Source organism: Metopolophium dirhodum, chromosome 1 (assembly GCF_019925205.1).
Source record: "Metopolophium dirhodum isolate CAU chromosome 1, ASM1992520v1, whole genome shotgun sequence".
In the NCBI taxonomy this organism is placed as follows: Eukaryota; Metazoa; Arthropoda; class Insecta; order Hemiptera; family Aphididae; genus Metopolophium; species Metopolophium dirhodum.
In genome coordinates, this window is record NC_083560.1 from 16,332,870 (window position 1) to 16,342,736 (window position 9,867).

The 9,867-nt window shown below is 24.2% G+C and overlaps 1 pseudogene; it reads left to right on the forward strand.

Moving 5' to 3' along the window:
• The first annotated feature begins 1,516 nt into the window (after window positions 1–1,516).
• On the forward strand, window positions 1,517–9,867 carry LOC132933447 (cytochrome c oxidase subunit 2-like; annotated as a pseudogene).

Sequence of the window (9,867 nt, forward strand, 5' to 3'; positions counted from 1 at the left end):
GGTAGTATAATGGTATATTCATGCTTAAATAATAAGGTACGACACACAATAAATGAAGCGAAGAAATACTTAAATTAAATTAAATTTTTAATTCTCTATGTAAACATAGAGTGCATTTGTAGCGAATAGTCTTGGCTTGTTAAAAAAATATTTAATATTAGAGAGTTTAAAGTGGTCTCCAGTTATTGGAACCTATGGGTTTAATAAGCAGAACCCCAAAAGGAAATAAATATGAAAGTATATAAATAAAAAAAAATCCTTTCATAGCTTACATAAGAAATTTTGATAGATTCCCCACAAATTTTGCTACAAAAAAAAAGTTTACCGGAAAATCATTTTATTTTTTTATGAGTGTTTGAATTTAAACATTTTACGATATTGGAGCCTTAAAAATAATTTATAAATTAATTAATTTAATTCATGTTATTAAATATAAAAATATAATAATTTTTAATATTTTTTTAATATTTCAATTCTGTTCAGCATAAATGTCAATATAATATTTAAACAATTTGCCTGACAGAAAAACAAAAGTAATACATTTATATATTATTCTCTAAAGTCTCTACACATAAGGTATCATACTAAAAGGGTCGTCACACCCCCCTCCCCCCTTTGAATTTTTCGTAATTATCAGTCGGCATTTTATTAATAACAGAGAGCTGTCAGAAATTATACGACTTGTTATAATTTTAATAAGAAAAACGAGAATTCAGTTTTTCAATTCATTAATTTAATTCATATTATTAAATATAAAAATATAATAATTTTTAATATTTTTTTAATATTTCAATTCTGTTCAGCATAAATGTCAATATAATATTTAGAATTATTGCTGGACTCTTAAGAGGACGTGATACTCGCATGTGTTGTCTCTGTCTTACAAGTGCGTAACATAACAAATTTTACGCTCAGCAGAACGAAAAATTTGAAAACCAACCGACTGCCGCCGCGACGAAGTTTCGCGATTGGACGCTCTAAGGAATCGACGGATCGACGGATCTAAATAGAAATTCGCTAGACTAAACCGGTTTAAAATTATCCCACATTATCCCGCATCGGGATAATGAACCATGTAAATGATATGGTCCAAACATCCCGGTGCATTATTTTTCACACCGGTTTAGTCTAGCGAATTTCTACCAAGTGTCCGGGCGGGCTGTAAAAACGGAGCGGTGTTTAGTTTTCTGCTCCACGGAAATCCTGTCAGCTTTTTTTCCATGAATTCTTCATTTTGTAGTATAGGATGGTTCAGCGATCTTTTTACCGGGAAAAGTACACAAAGACACAATCTCCTAACCTAAAAGAGAAGGACTCTCTTTTGCCGTACACAACCGACACGACGACACGTCTTCTTCATTTCATGGTTCTATCTGCGACTGTCTCCTGTTGTTTATTTATTGTTTTATATTTGAAGTCTGCCATTCAGTTCCGACCAGGGTATTCGTTGTACAATCCATTATTGTACTACGACTACCTTGGTCGGGTTTCCAAATGACGCATATTAGTTCATAATATGCGGAATGCCAAAATCGAACGTCAAAAGTCAAAACCAAGTAAGTCTCGTTTGTTAGCATGCATTTCCGTGTTGTTTATTTCAATACTGTAATCATGCCTTCTCGCATTTCATAGGATGATGTCAACGCACTATTTGTTTTCTCTATCTGTGTGGGCCAACATAGTCAAAACGTATTCACGCAGAATTATGTTTTAAGTAATCTTAGAATAAAATCACACATTACAAAATGATGGAGAATAATATTTTTGAAGGTATGACATATCGATTTGTCTAAATATTGTCTCAAAGCAATATCCTACAACTAATATCAACAACTTTTTTTTGTTTATTTTGAAAGTCGATTACAAAGTCAAATAAACAATAAAATATAAAATCGATGTCATACCCTCAAAACATTATCCCCCATAATGGTTGTAATAGTTGATTTTACTCAAAAATCTTAAATAAATATTTTAAGCGAAAGCGTTTTATCTATATGTTGCGCGTGGGTACGAGATAGAAAAAAAAATACTGCGCTGACATCGGCGATACCTACATCCTATTAATATAATATTGAAAATTGTATCCCTTATAATGCATTTATTATTTATTTATTTGCAGTGTTCACATGTATCAATCAATATGGGCTGAATAGAATTCAAGAGATGGCGCCAAACTGCAGGCTGTAATGAAAAAATCACTCTCAAAATCTTTAGTATCTACCTCTAACTATGGTTACGGTAATTTAATACTCCATACATGCATTTTTGTGTGCATATTGCAGAAAATGTGATTATCTTGTTCCTGTAGCAATTCTATACCGAGGACAACCGTTTTTATGTGCGTAAACCAAGCAGTCTAAGTGTCAATTTGCCACAGCGTTGGCACATTTGTTTTCATCCGATGGTTAATCTATAGCTATGGGATAAAAGTTTGTGTGCCAACGCTGCGGCACTTAGATTGCTTGATGTACGCATGTAAAAACGTCTGTCCTCGTGAAAAAATTACATCAGAGTTGGTGGTTCAGAACAATTAAATAATCTGCGGTGTGTACATGAAAACAGATGCGTATTGAGATAAAATTATCAAATTACTAAACATTCCAATGAATAAAAACGTTGTTAGCTGTAATGATAAATTTAAGTAATTCGATATTATGAATGTATAAATGTTGTCTTAAACATTGAGCAAGACAGCTATATAGATACAATTAATAACTCTTTCACTGCTGAATTATTTTTTCCAGTATACTGTATTGTGTAGGGATAATATTTTTTTTTCAATAATTTTTTTACTTTGTATTGCACACTTATAGTTTTTTATTCACTTATTTTCGGTAGATATTTTTTGCCTAATGAAATTGCATAATCATTTACAAATTTACAATATTATGTTCTTGTTGTCACATTAATCCAAACAATTGCTGTTTTTTTTTTTAAATGAGAGGACGTAATGATGTATCAATTGCAATGTAAGGATTAACAGATTATATAAAAATGTATTAATTTTTGTAAAGTAAAATTTATTTATGGTTATTTTCTTTAATATCCAGAACATTTTAACAGCTTATTAATAAATGCATATTGTACCTACTCAATAATAATATTGTTTGAATTTATTAATTTATACCTAGCTACTTTTCAAAAGAAATTATGGTATGAACCTATCTACACCATTCTTCACTACATTGGTATTGACTTATTAATTAATAATGCTATGAATAACTAAGGTGGTCCACTATGAACTTGCTTGTGTACAAGTTGTTATATTCACTTTGGCTTTAATTAAAAAGAAATTAATAAAAACAATTTTTATTATAATATTATATGTGAAACAGAGTAGGTACAGACTCATGGATTTCCAACGATATCATTTTTGATAAGTGTCATATACCTCTCCTTCATGGATTGCGACATACAAATTCTGCATGACTACATACCTACAAGACAAAAACAACATGACTTTTGTTACAATTTTCAAAAAGAAAGAGTGAATTTAGATTTTTAATGGAAATAAGAATAGAACATTCAAGGAACTGAGTAAATATTTTTTGAGAGGTCAATGTTTTGTTATAACTTAAATTACATTTCATTAAACTTACATTATCGTGTTCTATCTTCTTCCACATCGACACAAAAGATACATTGAATACGTAGTTATTATTTATGATGCATTTTATTAGACTATTGTCTTCTTTATGAGAATATGACAACCTTGTGCTTTATAAAAATAATTTAATATCTTTATATAACTTATATTATAATAATAAATGTAATAATTTTTAACAACAAACATAGCATTTTAATATATTTTTAAAAATGTCTTAATTCATTTTTTGTATTCAGTAAATGTATTAATATCTATGTAACTTGTATAAAATGGTTTAAATTTCTAATTAATAGTTACGTGGGATATTTTGACGTGTCATCTTAAAATCAGACAGGGGCAAGTGCCCACCTTGCCCCCCCCCCCCACCCCCCAACAAAATGACGCCACTGTTCAAAATGTTTTAGTTTGGTAATTGTTATTTTGTGTGTGATATCATTTTATATAGGTACCTACTTAACATTTTTTTTATACCTATCATAACTTCTTATATTTATTATTGTCATTATAATTTAATATTTATAATTTTGTGCTAAATGCTAATTACCCGAGTTAATATAATATTTTACATTTTTTGAAAGTCAATAAACCAGTACTGAATGAGTAATGATTAAACCATTCGTAGCTAATAATAATAACAACTTCTAAAAAACTCCAGCAACCCTCCTAAAATCTAAAAAGTATTAAATCACAATATTGTCTTTCGCACAACAATTGCAAGTCACACTAGTCATTTTTTTTTTTTTAAATATGTAAAATAGTAAAAAATATGCTCATTATTTCTAAAACTAAATATATTATTTTATAATAAAAACTTTAAACTGTAGATGTAATGCGAACACCGATGCTTAGAACTATCAGCTAAATATTTCTTATTTCTAAAGTTCTATAATTATTGGCAAATCCTACCATATTAATTATAAAATTAGAAATGTTATATGGCAATAAATAACATATGCCAAGTAAGTACAAAATGTGTTTCATGAAACTATAATTAAAAATACCAATTTTTTTACACCATATTTTAACATTTTACAGTTTTTAGATAATATTTACAATTTTAAGGTCGTATTTGATATTTTGTGAACAATATTGCACTATTTTCATAAAAACTTTATGAACTATTTTGAGGAAATAAAATAAAGACTCCCAATTTAGTAGAAGAATAAAAAATAAACATTGCTGTAACTTGTTTATAGTAATTTAAATCAGTCTCAGTCATAGATTGTTATAAATGAAAAATACAACAGAGAATGACTAAAAAAAGTTCACATAATATGTCGTAACCCATAGATATCTGATGATTATGGTACATTATAGGCACCCTATGATGCTAAGAACACTTCAACTCCACAAGACATTAAAACATTCTGTTTTTTTACTTTTTAATTTAAATAACTTAAAAAAAACTTTAAATAATTGTATCTAAGTGTAGTGGGTTATTTACAGGTTATAGATATTTATTATACTTTTTCAATGATAAAACATAATTGTTTAAAATTATTTTGTTAATAATTCAAAAATATTTTTAGTTTTAATTCCATGAATTTAATGTTTGATTCATGAGCCATAAATAATTTACATCGAGCAAAATTCTTATATTTTCCTTCTTCATTTTTTGTTTCTTTAAAACTGCTATATTTTCTTCAAAGTTGAACTTCCGTTGTACATATGATACAGCTGTTGTACCTTTACTGCCTTAAAAATGTTTCTATTGAAAAAGGAACGCATTAAACACACATAATTTTCAAGTCGATTGAACAATTGTAAATTATAGTGTTACAAATCATTAAATAATACAATTAATACTATCTAGGTTGGTCTCCATTTTTTTTATGTCTATTATTATCATTGTCTATTTTTCTTCGTTTTTCACTGTCTGAACTATTCATTCTTATGCTGCTAAATGCTGACACTAAAGTAAGTATACCGTCGCCATTCCAAAATTATCCTGAGCCTTAAAAATAATTTATAAATTAATTAATTTAATTCATATTATTAAATATAAAAATATATATATAGAAATATAATAATTTGCGTTTATGCAGTTTTGATTTTACTTTCAAGTAGTCAGTTGTAAATTCACATGGAAAATTGATTGCTGTTCTTTAGTAATGATTGTTGTTTGTGTTTGTTCTCCTGAAAATTGATTTTCGTGACTTAACACTCTTGAAGTTAACTATAAATTTTATTATAATATATATAATTTATGAAAAAAAAAGAAATTCAAATACCTTTTTTGCTTTTTTTGAAAGATACCCAGAAGACATAATTTTATAGCAAAAAAAGTACTTTTTTTAGTTAATTTATAAGACTATTTATATACATTTAAATATTTTTGTACTGATTAATTCCTGAATTAAAATTTTAATAAAAAAAAAATATTTAGTGTAATCAGGTTTATACATTTAATCAGCTAAAATTTTAAATTAAACAATAAAACTCGAATAAATAAAAATATATTTTCCAAATTTGAAGACAAAAATCATACACAACTATGTAGTTATACTTAAAAATTTCTCACAAAAATATTTTAGTTAACAAATAATGATAAAAAATTGAATAAAGAAATTTTATTTTTCCAATTTTTGAAAAATCAAATTATACAAATTTTAATAATTTAACTCAACTTTTTTAAATAAAAAAAACAAAAATGTAATTTTCAACATATTTTTTTTTAATAATGGACATTTCTAACAAATTAAAATAAATTTTATAGCAAAAAAAAGTATACTTGTTTTACTTAATTTATACGACTATTCCTACTTTAATTTTTTAAATAATTAAATTTTCAAACTAAAAACCCCCTATTTATATATAAGATGTATAGATAATATTACTATATAAGGATTTGTATATATATATTTATAATATATAAGCTATATGGATGTATATATGTATTATATATATATACTATATATATATGAAGTCTATATATGTATACTACTATATATATTAATAAATCCTCTATATACTCTTTTTTCTTTCTTTTTTTTTTAAAGGAGGGCTACGCCCCCCCTTTTTAGACAACTACAAACGTCATGCCTCACTAAAACATATTTTTTTAAAAATTTTATTGAGATTATTCCCAATCTCTATCTAAACCAAGAAGCATTTTTTTACTAAACAATATTTTTTAAAATAAAATTCCTGAAAAAGGGTTTCTTTGATAGAGTAAATCATGTATTATGTATACTTTTATTATACTTTAAAAAAACTACCTAATCCATAAATTTCAAAAATTTATATGCATAAACACCTAAGTATATACCATAAAGAAAAATAAGCTAAAATAAGCTTTTGGATTCATACTTCAAATATAGAATAAAATTCTTTTTTCTGATAAATTTAAATTTAACAAAAATTATATTTTTTACATTATTAATATTTAGAACTCTAATATCAATTTCAGCATCAAATTGATTATCAATATGAATAGGATTAGAATTAAATCTATTTTCAATTATTCCAATTTTAAACTTTAAATCATCAATTTATTCAATTGAAGCTACAATAAAATATTTCTTAATTCAAGCTTTTGCTTCAATTTTATTATTAATTTTTTTAATTAATAAAAATTTATTATTTATAAATAATGATAATATTTTAATTATAATATCACTATTAATAAAATTAAGATTAATACCTTTTCATTTATGATTACCTTCAATAATAGAAGGATTGAAATGAATATCATGCTTATTAATAATAACTTGACAAAAAATTACACCTTTAATTATAATTTCTTATTTAAATATTAATAAAAATAAAATTTTTTTAATTGTATTAATCTCAATAAATTCAATTTTTGGTTTAAATCAAAATTCAATACGTAAAATTTTAGCTATATCATCAATTAATAATACTACCTGAATACTATTTGCAATCTTAATAAATTAAAATTTATGAATTAATTACTTTTTAATTTATTCTTTATTAAATGTTTTAATTATTAAAAAACTTAATAATTATAATATTAATTATATTAATCAAATATAACTATTTAATTAAAATTTTTTTTTCAAATTAAATATATTAATATTAATTTTTTCAATTATAGGTTTACCCCCTATAATAGAATTTTTAATAAAATGAATACTAATTAAAACTTTATTATAATCATATTAATTATACTAACTATTTTAAACTTACTTTTTTATATTAAAATAACTTATTTTATATTATTTAATTTTAATATTTTTAATAAATGATATCTAATATATAAAAAAAACAATTATGATTTCATTATATTAATAATTTTTTTTAGATTATTCTTTATTTATTTATTAAGGTTTTAAGTTAACTAAATAAACTATTAATCTTCAAAATTAAAAATATTATATTTTAAACCTTAATTAAATAATTAATACCTTTAAATTTGCAAAATTCATGCTTTTATTATAATTAACAATACCAATTGTCATTGGTGGATTTGGAAATTGATTAATCCCCATAATAATAGGATGCCCTGATATATCATTCCCACGTTTAAATAATATTAGATTTTGATTATTACCTCCATCATTAATAATAATAACTTGTAGTTTCTTAATTAATAATGGAACAGGAACAGGATGAACTATTTATCCACCTTTATCAAATAACATTGCACATAATAATATTTCAGTTGATTTAACTATTTTTTCCTTACATTTAGCAAGAATTTCCTCAATTTTAGGAGCAATTAACTTTATTTGTACAATTCTTAATATAATACCAAATAATATAAAATTATATCAAATTCCTCTTTTTCCTTGATCAATTTTAATTACACCTATTTTATTAATTTCATCTTTACCAGTCTTAGCTGGTGCTATTACAATATTATTAACTGATCGAAATTTAAATACATTATTCTTTGATCCAGCAGGAGGAGGAGATCCTATCTTATATCAACATTTATTTTGATTCTTTGGACATCCTGAAGTATATATTTTAATTTTACCTAGATTTGGATTAATTTCACATATTATTAGTCAATAAATAAATAAAAATGAAACATTCTGTAATATCAGAATAATTTATGCAATATTAACTATTGGATTATTAGGATTTATTGTATGAGCTCATCATATATTTACAATTGGTATAGACGTTGATACACGAGCATATTTTACATCAGCAACTATAATTATTGCTATTCCTACAGGAATTAAAATTTTTAGATGATTAGCTACTATTTATGGATCTAAAATTAACTTTTCACCTTCAACAATTTGATCATTAGGTTTTATCTTTCTATTTACAATTGGTGGTTTAACAGGAGTTACTCTTGCTAATTCATCTAAAGATATTATTCTTCATGATACTTATTATGTAGTAGCTCATTTTCATTATGTATTATCTATAGAAATTGTATTTGCAATTATTGCTAGATTAATTCATTGATTCCTTATTTTTACAGGATTTTCTATAAATAACTTTATTTTAAAAATTCAATTTATTTTAATATTTATTGGAGTAAATTTAACTTTTTTTCCTCAACATTTTTTAGGTTTAAATGGGATACCTCGACGTTATATAGATTATCCTAATAATTTTTTATTATGAAATATAATTTCATCAATTGGATCAATAATTTCAACATATAGAATTATAATTATTAATTTCTAATATGGCAGAAATTATATGCACTGAACTTAAAATTCATTTATAAAGAATAATCTTTTTTTAGAAATTATAACTTGATTAAAACTAAGATTTCAAAATAGAAATTCACCATTAATAGAACAATTAATCTTTTTTCATGACCATACAATTTTTATTATTATTATAACTATATCAACAATTACTTACATAATATTATTTATTATAAATAATAAATTTATTAATATTAAAATTTCAGAAAATCAAATAATTGAATTTATTTGAACAACAACTCCACCTATTATTCTAATTTTTATTGCTATACCTTCTTTACACTTATTATATTTAATAGATGAAATTAAATGTCCTATTTTAACAATTAAAATTTTCGGTCATCAATGATTTTGATCTTATGAATTATATAGCTATATATATAATTATTAATAAGTATTAATCTCATCAGATGATGTTATTCACTCTTGAACTATTCCAAGTTTAGCAATTAAAATTGATAAAATCCCAGAACGAATAAATCAAATTAATCTTTTTATAAATCGTCCTGGAATATACTTTGGTCAATGTTCAGAAATTTGTGGAATTAATCATAGATATATACCAATTCAGATTGAATCAATTAATTTAAATTAATTTATCTATTGAATTAAAAACTTTTAACT